Genomic DNA, 16,309 nt, shown 5'->3' with positions numbered 1-16,309 from the left:
CAAATGCATAAAAAAACAAACCCAAGTTTACAGTAAAAGGGCAGAGAGCTAAATTGGTTATTCCAGTAAGCAATATGTTCTGTGGAACTGAGCTGAGGACATCTGCCATCATTTTACCTGGGAAAAAAATCAAAGTGGGAAGGGGAGGAAAGATTTTTAGTCTTTTTTTTTTTTTTTTTTTTTTTTTTTTTTTGGCAAAAGCCAAACAAAAAGGGAAAACACACATATATTGTATTACCCTGGTGTACATATGGACAAGCAGTTTCAGCAACACACACGATGATTTCACAACGTGCTTTGAAAAGTTTCAGTAATGGCTTTGGAAATATGGGAAAGTAATTTGTAACACCATATAAAAAAAGGAATAGAGGGCCCAATCCTGTCCCCACAAAGTGAAACTGGGCAGAGTGGAACTTCCAGGATGGATTTAGAACCCTTTCTCAACAGCCTAGTTCAGACACGAGCAAAGCCTGGCTGGCTCCCACCACAACACACTTGCTCAGTTATTCTCCCCTTCATTATAATTTAAAATAAAAATATTATCAATGTGCTGAGCATTTGTCTGTTTGGACGCTGTTTGCCTTTTCTGTGTCACCCTGACAGCTCTGAGCCCTCTGGCCATCCAGACACACCGAGGCAGAGCCCCCCCAGCCTCACCAGCAGCTCTGAAACCACCAGGGTTTGGTGAGCTCCTGACTTTCTGCACAGTTCTGCCACAAAATCCAGTGTCTCCTCCACAGTCAGAGAGCAATTCTGGAAATGCAAAGTTTCCAGAGACCTTCATGAGCTGTGAGAAGCATTTTACCTTTGTCCACGCAGTAAGAAAGATGCCGAGGATGAATATCTGGACTGAAGGCTGGAGGGAGGGGGGGTCCAGCCCTCCTCCCCACCAGTAACATCTGAATATGGCCCATTTCCCAAGGTGAACCTGCCCCAAAGAGCCCTTCCTTTCCTCACCCCATCACCAGGGCAGCTTGAGGTGCTGCTGAAACACCAAACCTCTGCAAATGGCACGTGAATTTTCATCCACTGTCATGCAAACCCACTGTATTTTCACAAGATGCTGCTGGTTAGTCCAAGATTCTGGTGCAGTTTATTTATAAAGGGGGAAAAACCCAAACCAAACAAAAACCAAAAGACCAATCAGTTATTCTTTATCCTGGAATCTCCCTGGCCGAGCCTGCACTCGGGGACAAATCCTCTGGATTCTCTGGGACATGCCCAGCACGCTCAGATCCAACAGCACCATGCCATGCACCAGGGAGCTCAGTGCACTAAACACAAGGGCAGTGATCCAGGGTTCTCACTCACCCTCTGCTTGTCCCACAGCATTCCCAGGAGAATTTCTGCTTCATGGGTCTAAAATGCTCTCATTTCTGTCGGCTGGTGCCACTGGTGAACCGAAAACACGAAGCCGCGCAAACACGGGGGAACACAGAACTCAGCTTCGTCCCTCAGAGCCAACTTCCCCCTCACCACCAGTGTGTAAAACCCTACAATTCAGCCCAAATAAACCCCTTTAAAACACCCAGTGGTTCCTTCTGATCTCCCAGTTCAGGTTTAAATGTAGTGCTGGCTCGATGCTCAGCTCCACTGCCGGTGCCTCTATCAGTTCCCGGCACTTCTTCACAATTCCAGGACAGCTCATCAAGTTAATCCAGTTTTGTCTCTTCCTCCCATTTTGGTGCTACCCACAAACAATAAAACTTTTCCTATTCCATTCTCTTGCTGCTCCTGAAGGGCTGAAACAACGTGGTGAAAAGGTTCCACCACGGTACAGTTGGATTCCAGGAAGAAACTATTATTATTATTATTCCTTGCGCTTTTTACGACCTCGCTGCCATTTCCTAGCCATAAGCTGGAAATGTTAAATTATAAAAAATACAATATTAATCAACCAATTGAGTTGCCAGTTCTAATTTTGGATAGAAAACTGGACAGAGAAATAATCAAAGGCTTACCAAAAAAGCAGATGGCTGGAGAGCACTTCTGGCACTCACGCGACTCACACATGGGACCACTCGAGTTTAACAAATTGGACAACAGAGAGAGCACTGAAATGGAAATTGGGGCTCTACTCCACTCAAATTCTTCAGAATGTTTGTTTTGGATTCGTACCTCTCTGCAATTTACAGCTCCAGATTAGATACAGCAAGAGCAATATTCCTGACTAGGAGGAAAACAGAACGAGCAAAGCCTTTGCCAACTCACACACACGCTGTCTGCCTGTGTACAAACAACCCCAACACGGAGATGGGATCCCAAACAAAACCCAGGACTAAACACGTCTTGTCCTAACCCAGCGGGAAAGTTGCACAAGACCTTTCCGTGAGTCAAACTGCAAAACTTCTCCAAGCAAAGCCCCTCTTGGCATGGAAACGGCACGAAAAAGAAACCAGAGCAACCTGAGATGTCCCAGCCATCCCCACGCAGCAGGGACCTCCCACTGCAAGTGAGAACACACCCCCAAACACACCGGTAATGAATGAAATGGAGATTGTTTCCACCATGAACCACTTTTGAGATCACAAGGCGTAGGTCAATACTTTGTATTTGATCAGGAAGGTATAAAAAAAAAATCACTCAACCAATGGCAGCTGTACCAATACAAGACACACAGGTAGCAGATGACCCCAAAAAAGGAAGGAAAACAACTGAGTCTGCCCGTAAGAACTCAGCTGCCTCAGTGCTCAACAGGAAAACACGAAGGTCTCTCTCAGGGAGATGCCAGTGGCAGCTCAGGGAAACCTGGGGCCAAATATGACATCACCTACCCCAACCAAAAAACGAAGATGAAAGTTTGTGCTGGTCCCAGGGACCAGTCACTCACCAGGGAGCCGCCGGGTTTACGTGCACGCCTTCCCGAAGAATCCAAAAATAACAGTTTTCCGTGGAGCAGAGATTCCTGCAGCGCTGATGCTTTTCCTTCCAGCAATGCTGCAATCCAGCGTGCCAGCCCCGGGTGATGAGGTCATCTGACAGCGTAATTTGTAGTGTTTTACTCTGTCAAAATTGATCTCGGGGTTCCTATGGCAACCAGATCAAAACAAAAGATGGAGCAGATGGAATGAGTCTCTCTCCCTGCCACCACCCAGATTTTTATATAAATATATATGGATATATAAAGCATTACACATATATATATATAAAGTTAACGTTCATGATTCATCATCAAATTATGTTAGAAAACTGGCACTGGAGAAATAACAGCACAGAGGGGTAACATTAAAAAAAAAAAAGAGTAATAAATGTGTAAACCGACATCAATAAAATATTTTAAAAAGGTAATTGTTCAACTCCCAAGCACCTGGGAACAGAATACGTCTTTCCCATTAAATCCAGGAAAGGCATTACCCATTCCTGGTTGGGATAGAGGGGAGGGAATCCTGGCTCTGCTGCCATGAGGTGAAGAACATGATGCCTTCCCCCCAGAGAAGATCACCCTTCAGCCACTGCTGGTAACATGTTCAAAATGAAACACACTCGAGTCTTTCACCTGAGCAAAGACCCTGAGGCCACGCAGAACATCCACTCTGAGGGATTCCCTTTGAGTGGTGGCAGCGAATCCAACCCCGCAGGAAGCTGAGCCATGGGTTACAGCTGAATTCAGATGCTTCTGTAACAACTTCTGTCTAAGCTTGGTCTTGTGGTATTGCCATTTCCCGGCTTATCTTACAAGTGACACAGACCTTGGTGTGTCCTTTATGAATATACTCATAGAAATGTGCACAATGAGCTGTTACCACTTTTTAATTTCAAAATAACCCCCCTTGCTCTGCTGCTGCAGCAGGAGAGGCAAAACGCTTCTTTAGGCAGGAGTGTTCAAGAAGAACAAAACCAAATGAAACTGTGGATTTCTTCCTAATTATCACCAGTTTGTGACTGTCAGAGAAGATGCGCCCTTTCCAAGCGAAACCCCTCATCATCACCCCTTCCTTCCAATAAAGGCAATCAGCACAGAACTGCAAAGTTCCTGTCTGCATCCAGTTTACAGGCTTTGAAAGGGAGCCCTGCACAGGGCATATCAGGGAAAAAAAAAAAAAAAAAAAGGAGGAAATTGGAGATAAAAAAGATTTTAAAATAAACCCAGTATTTACGTCTCCCCGATGGGAAGTTTGGAGCAGCGAGGGCAGGAAACGGCCGGGTATTTAAGCTGATTACCCAAGCAAAGCCCTCTCTGCCTTTTGAGCAGTGCCATCGGGATTAATTGGAGGCCGGAGCAGGGGGAGCTGTCAGGAGCGATGCGGGGTGTTAGTGACGGCTGGCTGGAGAGGGTTGGGGCTGTTAATTGGGGCTCGCTGCTCTGCCCAGCGCAGGTGGCCGCGCTGGCCGCGCTGTCGGGGCCGCTCAGCGCCCGCTCGGCTGCGCCGGGTCCCAAATATCCCCCCCCGCTCCCCACCCCGGGTATCCCAGCAACCCCCTAACCAGCCGGGATCGTAACGTTTGTCCCGCAGGAATTCCCACAAAGAACAGTCCTCCGGGCCGCGCTGCCCCGGCGGACATGGATCTGATGATGCGGATTCCCCAATTACCAACTGTCTGCCCCGGCAGCGATCGCAGCCCCTCAAAAATCACAGCTCCTCACTCGCACATCGCCGAGGAGAGAAACAATATTATTGCCGAGGGAAGCGCCAGAATTAGCAAGGAAATACCGCGCCGTTTAGGTTTAATCTGCTGAGCGCTTGGCGTGATTCGCTCTGACGTTAAAGCTCAAGAGCGCGTTTAGCTGGGGTTAAAACTCATTACTGCGTTTTTACACGAGAAGGAAATAGGTCTGATGTTTCACGGGCTGCATTATTTGCTGTTGAAATCCTAATGACTGCCCGCAGTCTACACCTACGCCGTGCCTAATGAATTGGGTTTAAGTTTCACAAAGCTTCAGCGGCGAATTGGTCGATCGGCTTTGCCTCTGGCTCTCCATCGAGGAGGAGTTTTGTGGCAGAAAGGAACAGAAAACTGGCAGTAAATTAAAAAAGGAAGATGTTTCAAACACAACACTTCATTTCTCTCCACTGCATTTCATGGCAGTGTTTTTAAAATAAGCATCTTTTTTAAAAACTGGTTTTTCCAAACAGGTAAATGCTCAAACACCATAAGCAGGATTGGTATCACTGGTTTTCAAGATCCACACTTAATTATCCACAGGCAAATATGGAGCAAGGCTTCTCAAAGGTCTTCACCTGCTCAAGTCTCAGGAAGTTCTGATCTGCCAACTAAAACACTGAATTGATGCTCCATATGGAACAGAGGCCGAATCAGCACAAGTTCTACAAGTGGCTTAACCCAACCTTCTGCTTTCTTCTCACTCACATCCTCAGGATCCCACTGCTTCCCTCCCATCACCTCCTGCTCCTTGGTGGCCACAGGAATTAAAACCCTGCAGCCTCCTCCCTGATGATTCTCTCTCCCACCAGCTGGCAAAGCCGGTCCCTTCGTGCAGCAACAGGAATGAACACATCTAAAAAGAAACCAGGCACAGAAAACAAGCTGCTGACCCCTCCTCACATGTGCACACACCATGCCAGTTCCCAGGAGCTGCTGACTCCATGAATTCACTTCTACAAGCCCACCAGAGGCTTGCAGGCTCTGCAGCTATCTGCAATTTCGAGGCAGATGAATGTTATGTAAACTCCAATCCTGCAACATGGTTATCGTGCGTTATTTCATGCCAAGTAGCTCCTGACGTAGCAAGCAAACATCATCCCGTTTATTTTCTTAAAAAAAGCAAAACAGAGTTTACAGTTCTGCTCGGCCTCACGTTTGTTTATAAACAGGGGAGCAGACGGGGCCTCCTTACAATGGGGAGGGCAGAAAAAAAACCCTCCTGGAGCTGAACAGGAGCCAACAGAGCGTGTTCTCAGCGAGAGAGGGGCTCCCTCTGAGCCCGGGCCGGGGGTCTGAGGGGGACATGGTGATTTCACACCAGGTCATCTGAGACAAACAGCAACAATTCCCTTGCTTGAAGGGAAATGAGAGTGATGGCAGAGCCAAACGTCTCGTTTGAGACCAGGGCAATGTCACAGACTCTCTTGGCAGGCTCAGCTCGGAGTTCAGGAGAAGCTTTTCCAGCAGGAAGGTGGTGCAGCCCTAGGACAGGTCCCAGAGAGGAAGAGGGTTGCAGTTCCTGGAGGAGCTTCATGCCAAACATTTGACATTTTGGCTCTTCCCGTGATAAAGTGTGTTGGGAAAAAGTTCTTGACAAGGTATGGGAGGAACCACAGATGTCTGGCCCTTCTCAAAAGCATCTGTTCATCTGTTTTGAGCACCCAGACACCTTTAAAACCCAGAAACTGCCTAATTACTACGGCTCCACGCTCTGTATCCCTGGCATATCAGACCATTTTCAGGTTCCATTCCCTTATTCTGGTAGATTATTCCCTGTGGATACAGGTTTAGGAGTAAAAGTGCAGGATCTGTTCATGTAACTTCCATCACAGGAGCAAACCCCACATATTTGAAAAGATTATCAGTCAACTCCAGTTCTTTCCACTGTAGAAACAGTAACTCAGCTAAGATAAACAAAGAAATTCCCATGCACCGAAAAGGAAAACCTATTAACTGATTAAACATGTGAATCAGTTGATAAACTGGTTATCAAAGTTCTGAAAACATTTGTAACAATGACCCTTCCTGCCATGTCTAACAATGACCCATAAAAGCTAGAATAATTCAGCCCTTTGCAGGAAACCAGCTGGAGAGAAAACAGAAAGCGTTTCTGGCCCAAGAAGCTGCAGCTACACCATCTGAGCCGACAAATTTAGACACTGATGGTGAGTAAAGTACTGATGGACCTTTTAAATAGCATTTAAAAGCTCTGATCGAGGTTCTTTCTAACTCTGTTCAGCACAACACAGGAAAAACTGCCAGCTTTATCCCACCTGATGTGTTTGTACCTCAGTCCTCCTTTCAGGCTTTTCAGGTAAAAAAAACAACCCAAACAAACACTCCTTATTTTTCAGGACAAGTTGAAGATCTGGAAGCAGAATAGGAATGCAGATATCTGTGTTTTATTTACAGCTGGTCATGCAGATCCCACCTCAGAAAAAACTGCACCTCCAAACTATTTGCAGACACGCAAAAGCAGAACGTAGCACAAACTAATAATCAGATTTCACTTGATGGAGACTGATTTTACTCCTTAGGACAGCTAAAAAAACAGGGAAGTGGAAAAAAACGATAGACCTGGTCCTTGGGATAGCTGAAGTTCCTTTCAGACAAGTCCAGAGGCACAGGGGAGCTCAGAGCAGGCAAAAATTTGGGTGTCAGAGTAAGGCCCAACATGCCAGTTGTTCCCATGTAAAGCATGGACAGGACCTGCTGTATTCAAACAAAGTGCCAGCCATGAACTCCAGGAGCAGATTTGCATTTTCCCAAAATTCAGAGAAATATTCAGACCTAAGACACTTTTCAGAGCACTCTACACCGATGCTTGATATCCATTCCCCTTCCTCAGAATCTTGGTATTAGCCATGTTAGTTAAAATATATCCAAATCCAACCCCTGCAGGGGGGAGTGCATGGCAAGGAAATTGCCCACAGCTTTCCTTTTCATTATCAGAAAAGTCTGTCTGGACAAAAGGCAACACCACAAAGTCAGAGAAATTCCAGAATTCAAGATATTTCCACCAGGGTCTCGTGCACCAAGTTAGCCGAGATTTTGGACATCAAACTCTTCAATCAACTAAGGAGTTTTTAAGAAGTTGTAGCAAAAGATTCAAGCTTTCTGAAACAGCCAGTATTTAAACATTTGGCTTTATAATGATCTCAGAAACAATCTCCTCTTTTTAAAACAAACCCACCTCTCTCAGCCTCCTCCTAAGCTGGAATAATGAGACAGGATTCTATTTTCATTCCAGAAACACAACATTTAAAAGCAATCAAACAAGGCATTTGTTAACAGAGGAACATAAATAAAAAGGCAATGGCCAGAGGTTTTTAATTTTGAAAAGTCTGCTGCCATTTGTGGCAACATCATCATCTCTCAAAAGCAGGGCCTGCTCAGGGTGCAGAAGGACTGTATTTATTTGGCTGCAGCACTGATGGCTCTGCTTTTGGAAGAGGAAGAAAACAAGAAGTTCAGAGTGCTCTTTTGAAAGGGTCTAAATGTATTCCAAGACTCTAAAGGCTCTGGAACACGGCTGAGCCCCTGCAGAGCCAGGGTGTGGAAGGGCACTCAGCACCTCTCTGGGAAGTTCCCCAAATCTAAAAAGACACGAATACACCAAGGATTTGGTAGCTGTAATTTGAAAAAGATGCAGAAGCTCCCCAGTTCATATAATTAAGGTCAAGCTGCACTTCTTTGGTCTCCAGATACAAAGCCCAAGCAGGACAGAACGTTCTCCCCATCATCTTCCTCTCTCTCCCAGTGGGAGCTGCTGCTCCACAGAGGCTTTCACTGAGTGGGAACAGGACAGCGGAACAAGTCCTGGCTTAGACACTTCATCCTTCTCTGCCTGGACTTTCTGTAAAGCAGAAATGCATTTCCCCCACTGACAACATTCACAAAAATCTAAAATCTCCCTTCAAAGGAGTTGTGCAACCTTTCCTTTCTCCTGCTTCTCCCCTGCTTTGGAGCAGCCCCCCTGAGACCAGCACTGCCAGCTGGGAAAACCAAACCCCTCCTTCTGCACAGAAACTGCTCAGCTGCAAATGTTTCACTTACCAGGCACCCTGGAGAACTTTAAAGTTTTCACCTGGTGAGAGAACACAGAACTTTCAGGTCACCTTTCTCCAGACAGCCCTGAACCACCAAAGTGCCCACAGTGATCTCCAAGCATTCCTAGAGCCTGTTCACAAATACCTGGTTACCTATAAACACACTTACAGCTACTTTAACATCCCAGCTGTATCAGCATTCGATTAAAATGGGTTTCTATTGTAATTTTTGCAGTTATCCAGGGCATGCACTCTGCTCTTCTTCTGGGGGGGAATTGGAGTGGAGCTGTAAAAGCACAACCAAGTGATGCTGAGATTGAATGAACAATAAAAGCTGACTGAGCCACCTCCAGGTTAGGGCAGCCCTGGCCAGGTAGGAACAGTGCTTGGGGGAGGGAACTACAGCAAAACTCCTTCAGCTCACAGTGAAATATTCCAGCTCTTTGCACTGCTGAGGCAATCTTTCAAATTGAATAATTCAATGGCATTGCCACAGACTGATAAAACAAAGCAACTGTGTCAAACCTGCGGTTTCCCTCAAAGAGCTGAAGGGGAAAAAAAAAAAGAGGTTACACAACGACCCTGTCCTGGCTCAGAATGGGGAAAAAAAAAGAAAAGAAAAAAAAATCACCGTCTGTAACATGATAGTTTTCAAAGATTGCACGGCCAGGAATGACAGATAAGCCCTCTTAAGACCACAAAGAAAACTCTTTTGCTAGTGGTGGAGGCTCCTGAAGCAGCTCCCCCCTGTCCCCCAGCAGCAGAGCTGTCAGGCACACACAGGAGGCAGCTCAGCACTCCCAGGCTCAGCCACAGGATCAGCAGCTTCAGGATCCAACTCTAACATCTCCATGCTCCAGTCACTCCAGCTGGCTGAGCTGAGGCAGGTGGGAACACACCTGGGATGCCCCTGGACAACCAAGCACCCCAGCAGGGTCGGTTTTTGGGACCACTCCACAGCACCTGGAATTCCCTGCCCCGCTCCCTCGGGCTCTGCAAAGGTGCACCTTGAAGAGGCAGCAGAAGCGAGGCTGAGGGGAGGCACGCACGGCTCTCAGCAGAGAAATCTGAGGGGCAATCAGCAGGAAGAGCCAGCCAACGTGAAGGAAAGCATTTGCACAACAAGCAGTGGCTCCGAGCCAGCCCTTAATAAATTTCTGCTAGAAATGAGAAAAAGGTGCAGAAAGATTCTGGCACAGCCTTCCAACAGGATGGGAGAAACCACACAAAAAATGTTACTGTGGTTTAAAATGGTTGTTTATAAATTCACAGACAAGATGAGGGGCTGCAGTGACCTGTGACTGGAGTTTCTCAGTTCTTAGCCCAGCCCTGTGCTTTGTGTCCCCCCCAAATTCCCTTCCTTTCCAACCAGGGTGATATTCTGGCATTTGTTTAAACTGAAAATGCTGATGTGGGAGGACAAGCTGTGACTGCAGAGGGATGGATGTGTTTACCTGGGTTTGTTCTCTTGGGGGTGCTGCTCCTGGACAGGCAGCTCTGATCAAACTCTGGGAGCAAAGGGCAGCACATCAACATTTATTGCTGAGCAGGGAATTATGAAGGACCCTCCAGGTTTCATAAAAGCTCTGTGGAAGTTGAAGGTGCTTTTATTCCCCTGGGTTTCATTCCAGGCATTGCCTCCCTCACCTTTCAGCATCCTGCTCTCACAATCACAGCCCGGGGGCTTTGGGTACTCAGCTTGAAGTGTTTGCTGCTGACAGACAGAGCCAGGCAGAGCTCTCAGGCAGCAGCTGAACTCTGCCAAAAACTGCTCTCAGAAAAGCCCTGATTGAAAGGGATCTTCACTGTGAGATGCTGAAAGGCACACACACCCCCCTGGAAACCCCTGAAACCACAGAACTGCACGGGCCAAAGGCAGGAAGCAGCCTGGGCTTTCTGACTCTGCTCCTTTCCAGCTGATGACCACACTGGTTTCGTGCCCTTCACACAGATCCACACACGGCCCCACCCCAGGCCAACCTCCTTTCACTGGAGCTCAGTGGGCTGGAGGATCCTTCAGAGCTGCAGGAAGCTGAAATCCAGGCAAGCACCCCTGGAATTGCATCCAATCGCTTTTGCTCCCTCATTTTTTTCTCTCCCGTTCAAAGAAAACTTGCTCTGAGATTGAGTCATCGGGTTTGTTGTGACTCTGGGTGTCTAATGATGTCCCATTCCCTGCACTGCTTCATCCCGTCCTCCTCTTGGGACACTTCTGGGGATGTGGCTCACAAAAAAACCAAACAAAACACACACATATTCCCAATCCAGCTATTTCTGTGGCACCCCCAACAGTGGAGATGTAGAGAGGCTTCACTGGGACAGCCTGTGCTCAACCTGCTTAAATCCATCCGATGCAAATCCAGCAGGAGATGACATGTAAAGCTCCAGGTTTAGCACAAGGCAAAGATCCCACTTCCCAGAACAGGAGAACAGAAGAAGGGAAGGATTAAGCTCTGGTAATGCCTGTCATTCTCCTTTACTTTCCTGGCACTGCTGCCCTTTCATGTGGCAGTTTGTTTGCCTGCAAAACCATTTCAGAAATACATCTCTCCAAACATCTGGAAAACATCCACCTGCTCTGCCCCCCCGAGCAGGATCCAGAGGAAAGGGATGTGAAGTCTGGGAACCCCACCAAGGCCACGTTGGGGGGTTCCCTCTGCCCCCTGCAGAGCTCAACCTGAGCACTGCCCTTGCCTTGTGAGACAATTCCACAACTCCAAGGCTTTGGTGCCCCAGCTGGGCCTCCTTTACCCTTCCCAGTGCACAGCTCAATCATCCTGGGATGAGAGAACTCCCGACATCCACATGGTTAAATCTGGAGACAAGGAACAAGCAGCAGCTCCCCCCTGGTGACTGAGCACTAATTGTGGTGCAGAAGCAGCTCTTTTCTCAGCCCTGGCCAAAGCCCACTGACAGCAAGGAGAGCAGGGATCTCCTGCAAGGAGCTGGAGCATCTTCCTGCCCCTCCAGCAGCCACAGCAACCACCAAACATCCTGCCAGACATCCACACTCCTGCCCCTGTCAAGTGTGGATTTAGGGGCCTTTCCCATCCTAATTTCAGCATCCCTGCCGAGTGGGAGCTGCAGGAAGCTCGATGGGCACACAGGACATGGACCATCCTGAGGGACAACCACACAAAACGGTCTCACCTTCATTCCCAAGACACGTTTCAGCCTGAGTGACCCACTTCCTCAAATCCTCTTGGAAAAAGGACAGTGTTCCTGTGTTCCTTCCACACAGTAACCACTGGAATTCGCCATCCAACAGCCCTCTTTTGTAATGCAAGAGCTGTAACAACCCACAGCAACCGAGATTTAGGGTAGGACAGCATTCACCAGCCATTTCATTGAATTGAATGTGCATGAGCAGCAAAAGGAAACATCAACAAATTCCAGATGCAGAATGTAATTATGTTGGGATGGCAGAACGTTTCATATTGTTTTCTATAGGGGAAAAAAAAAAAAAAGGCATCATTAAAGCAGTGGAATTTCAGTAAACTGTGTTTTGGGTTACAGCCCAGAATAGTTACACTTGGCAGTTCAGAGGCATGGGTAAAATATTCCAAGGGCCATAAATCCTTGGCTTTAATTTGTAGGTGTAGGTTACAGCCTCAGTATCACTGCAAGGGGGTAAATCACGCTCCCACCTCAACACTTGCCAGAGGGCACTGGACCAAGCCCTCAGCTCCACTGGGCAGCTTTAGGCAAAGCTCACAGGGATGTCTCCCACATTCCCATGGCACTCACATACTCTGCATTCCCAGCTGGGGCTGCCTTGCCTGGTTTGAATCCTCCTGCCTGGTGGTGCCCTGGGTTGGGTATGGACAGGGGGACTCCTCTCTCACAGCAGGTACATCGAGTCCTGCAGGCTCAGCATCAGGTAGTTTGGAACTGCTGGGGACTAATTTGCAGAACCAAAAATCCAGGAGCATTCAGTGGCCTATAAATAATCTCATTGAATTTGCATTCTGTGGGACAAGTTAAAGACTTCCAGCAGCACAGGCCTGTGAAAAACCAGCTCACAATGTCTGCAAAGAGCTCCTTGAATCAGATCTGCCACATCATCAGGGTGAGGAGAAGAAGAGCAATGCTTCATTTTTAGGACATTTTAGGGCACAGCCTTTGGTTTCCAGTCAGACAAGATCATGGGGAAAGGCTTTTCTAAAGAGCAAAAAACCCACCCAAACTAAACATGCCCCTGCTCTGTGTGCCCTGCCACACCTTTAGTGCAGACTGGGCATTCCTGGCTCCTCCACAACATTCCAGCTGGCACCTGTGTCACCCTGGCTCTCTCACAGTTCCGAATTCCTGGAGAAAGGGAGTCCCTTAGAACCTCAGCAGACTTTCTTTGTTCCCTGAGTTCCTGCTCACCCACCCACAGCAGCTCTACAAGCACAGCCTGAGGCTGAGCCAGACTCCTCCAAGCCACCAGTCCTGTCCCAAAGAGCACCAGGAATTTGGCTGCCTTGTCTCCCTGCTGCTTGTTTTCACTGACAGCCTCCCATCAGACATGTCCACACAGCAAACATCCAACCACCAGCTCACCCTCTGACATCCAGAAATGATGAGCCAAACCCCAGATCAAAAATTCTCCCAGAAAGGCAGAAACTGTGGCCTCGTGTCTCGTGGTCCTGCAGTGGCTCCATCTCAGGGGGTTTGGAGGTTTGTGCTGGGCTGTGCCAGGCAGACAATGAACCTTCAGTGGAGACAATCCTGCTCCTCCAGAGAGATCCCCTCTCCTGAGAACAGCCCTACACAACCCCCAGCTGTCCTGCAGCCCAGCCTGCCAGGCCAAATGCACCTCCTCCAATAAACGTCCTGAGAGAAGCTGAAAAATAAGTAAAGACACTTCCAATAAATCCAGATTTATATATAATATATGTTAAACTGCAGATGGCAGAGGAATGTAAAATGCTCTGCTAATGGAAGAATTCAAGGAAAAAGCCAGAGTTTAACGTGTAAAGAATGCAAATATCCTGCAAAGTCTGCAGATCCACGGGCTGAGTGGACAACCCAAACGCCTGGGTGTGCAGGAGGATGTGCAGAAACCCACGAGCTGCTTGTGCTTTTGTGTTCCTGATTCCCTCAGTGACTACAATGTCTCACTGTTTGGGTTCTCACAGACCCAGATCCTTCAGCATCTTCACATCTCTGAGGTTTGGGACTCCTTAGGATGATGCACAGCACCCCTGGTCAGAAATGTTCCCAAATGACACTTCTGGCTCCAAAGCCCGTGCTTGGAACAGGAAAGGAGATGGATACAAACAGGCAGGAGGACACGAGGAAATGCTGCCAGCTCAGGAGGACAGGAAATGTTGGCAATCCAACTTCATCCACCTAAGCAACAACCCACTGCAAAGAACTGCAAAGGCATTCCTGGAATGGTTTGGGTTGGAAAGGACCTTAAAGCCCATGTCATTCCACCCCCTGCCCTGGGCAGGGACACCTTCCACCAGCCCAGGTTGCTCCAAGCCCCATCCACGCTTGGACACTTGCAGGGACGGGGCAGCCACAACTTCCCTGGGTATTCCAACACTGGGAGAAGCCAAGCAGGAATTGCATACAACCCAAGGAGGGAGGATGAAGTGACTGTGCCTGCAAATCCAGGCAGGATTTGCCCCAGCAAAGGTCAAAAGCGGGACACAAAGCCCTGGAAAAGGTTTGGGCATCTCCGTTCACATCCAGCCCCCAACAATCTCCTTTCTGTCTCCTATTTACATCTTAATCTGAACAGAAACACAGCAAAGGAGGTTCAGTTCAAATGGTAAACAAGAATTTCAGCTGGGAGCTCTGACTGGGATGATCTGTGTTCCGATAGCGCTGATGTGAATTGTGCCCCTCAGTTATTTCTGGAGGCAGAGTTTATAAACAGGTAACCCACAACAATGTTCCTTAACCCCCCCCACCTGCTTAATAAAGTGAAGGATCACCTAAATTTAAAACAATATATTTAAAACACTAAGAATCATTTCCTGGAGTGTTGCCTAGTTTGCTTGAAAACTTTTTTCTTTTTTTTTTTTTGAACAAAAATAAAGGAGAAGTCCAAGCTGTGAATGTTTGTTTATTGCTTTTATGTTTCAATTGTGCTTATTTCTGTGCTTGCACCGGTGCAAGAACAGAACTTGTATTTTTTTGCAACAGCCCTTTCAGAAAGGGAAGTCACTTCTGCTCCCAATTGTGTGTGTTTTCAGCCAAGGACCATGAGATATGAGAAAGTGGACCACGAAATGATAACAAAGATTAATTTTAAAGGGGTTTTTAGATATGCACTAATGAGTAACTTGCCCCCATGTTTAGATATGCTTGATTATGAGAGGCACATGATGCCCATTCCAATTTCTTTTTGATAAGTTTCAGACTTCCCTAAATTCTTCAATTCCCTAATCTAAATGCCTGGAGACTTTAAAGTCTCCCTCCCACAGCTTCCCCAGGGATATTTCCTAAGGCACTGAGAATGAAAAGATAAGCATTCCTTGGTGGTGTTCACATTGTTTCGTTTTCCCCCAGTTTTCAAAGAAATCTGTGTGTTAATGGGAATTCTCTCAGGGAGAACACTCATTCCCATTGACAGAGATGGCAAAACAAGCAAGGAATTAATTCCTGAGGTTGTCCTGTGCAGAGCCAGGAGCTGGACTTTGATGGTCCTCGTGGGTCTCTTCCAACTCAGACTATTCTGTGATTCTGAATAAAAAACAAGTGAATAAACCCCAAAACTCTGACACTGTGCTCACAGTGCCATCCCAAGCTGGGAGATTTTCAAAGTGTTCACAGTTTGCTGCCTAAAATGGAACCCCCAAAATTCAGCTGGGTTTCAGCCCAGAGACAGCCAGGCCAGGAGAGAGGTTCATGGCTTGCCATTCCAAAGAAAAACTGGAAATCCAAGAGTCTTGACCCAACAAACAAAATGCCAGCATCATTCACAGCCCTGATGGCTCAGCTTACAGGGGGAGCTGACAGAGTTTTCTTGCAGCTCGAGGGTCTCCAGTGAGTTACAGCCACGAGGGAAGACACAAGAATGTTGGTTAACAGATATTGTAACCTACGAAAAGCAGGCCCAAAATTCACAGCCATTTCCAGCAGTCAGGAAAAGCAGGAGGGCAGGGCTGAGAGGCCCCAGAGCTGCAGCAAGGTGGGCTATCAGTGACACCCTACCCAGATCAGGCAACACTTCGCTCTCTGCAAATCCAGGAACCAACTCAGGGCAGGAAAATTCTAAATATCAGCACTTCCAACTGCACAGAGACAACTTCCAACTGCCCCCACTGCTGGGCACGTGCTGGATTTCAGGTGCTGGCCAGAAACAAGATGGAAATATCTTATTGCTCTGTAATTTTTTTTCTTGAGCTCATCAGCAGAGGCACTAGCTGGGCTTCTCATGGGTTTGGTTCTAGAGTTTCAGGGCTCAAATATGAAAAACCCCCACCCAGACACTGGGTAAAAGCCTGGCTGGTGCAGCTGGGGAGGCCAAGAGCTGACCATGGGAGGTTTGGGATGGACAAACAGCTGTCCAGAGTGATTTTGGTGTAGGAGAGCACGGGAAGGGAGTAGGAGACCTTCTGAAGAACTTCCCAACCCTCTCTCCCAATTTCCTGAGCATTTTCATGTCACCAGCTGGGTTGTCAAGCGCTGGAACAGCTGCCCAGGGAAACGGTGGG

The 16,309-nt window shown here is 47.5% G+C and overlaps 1 long non-coding RNA gene across 1 annotated transcript in view; it reads right to left on the bottom strand.

Moving 5' to 3' along the window:
- The window catches only part of LOC114055294, a 112,567-nt gene extending 109,547 nt beyond the window's left edge, over positions 1–3,020 (bottom strand). The window contains exon 1 of the long non-coding RNA XR_003570695.1: positions 2,831–3,020. This is a non-coding gene — a long non-coding RNA (uncharacterized LOC114055294). The remainder of the gene's footprint in view (positions 1–2,830) is intronic.
- Between the last annotated feature and the right edge of the window lie 13,289 nt (positions 3,021–16,309).

The sequence above is a fragment of the Empidonax traillii genome, unplaced genomic scaffold (genome assembly GCF_003031625.1).
Source record: "Empidonax traillii isolate 1590-97213 ecotype Southwest subspecies unplaced genomic scaffold, ASM303162v1 scaffold52:size1600334, whole genome shotgun sequence".
Taxonomy (NCBI): domain Eukaryota; kingdom Metazoa; phylum Chordata; class Aves; order Passeriformes; family Tyrannidae; genus Empidonax; species Empidonax traillii.
Note: the sequence above shows the minus strand (reverse complement) of the source record. Positions and strands in the feature narration are given on the sequence as shown.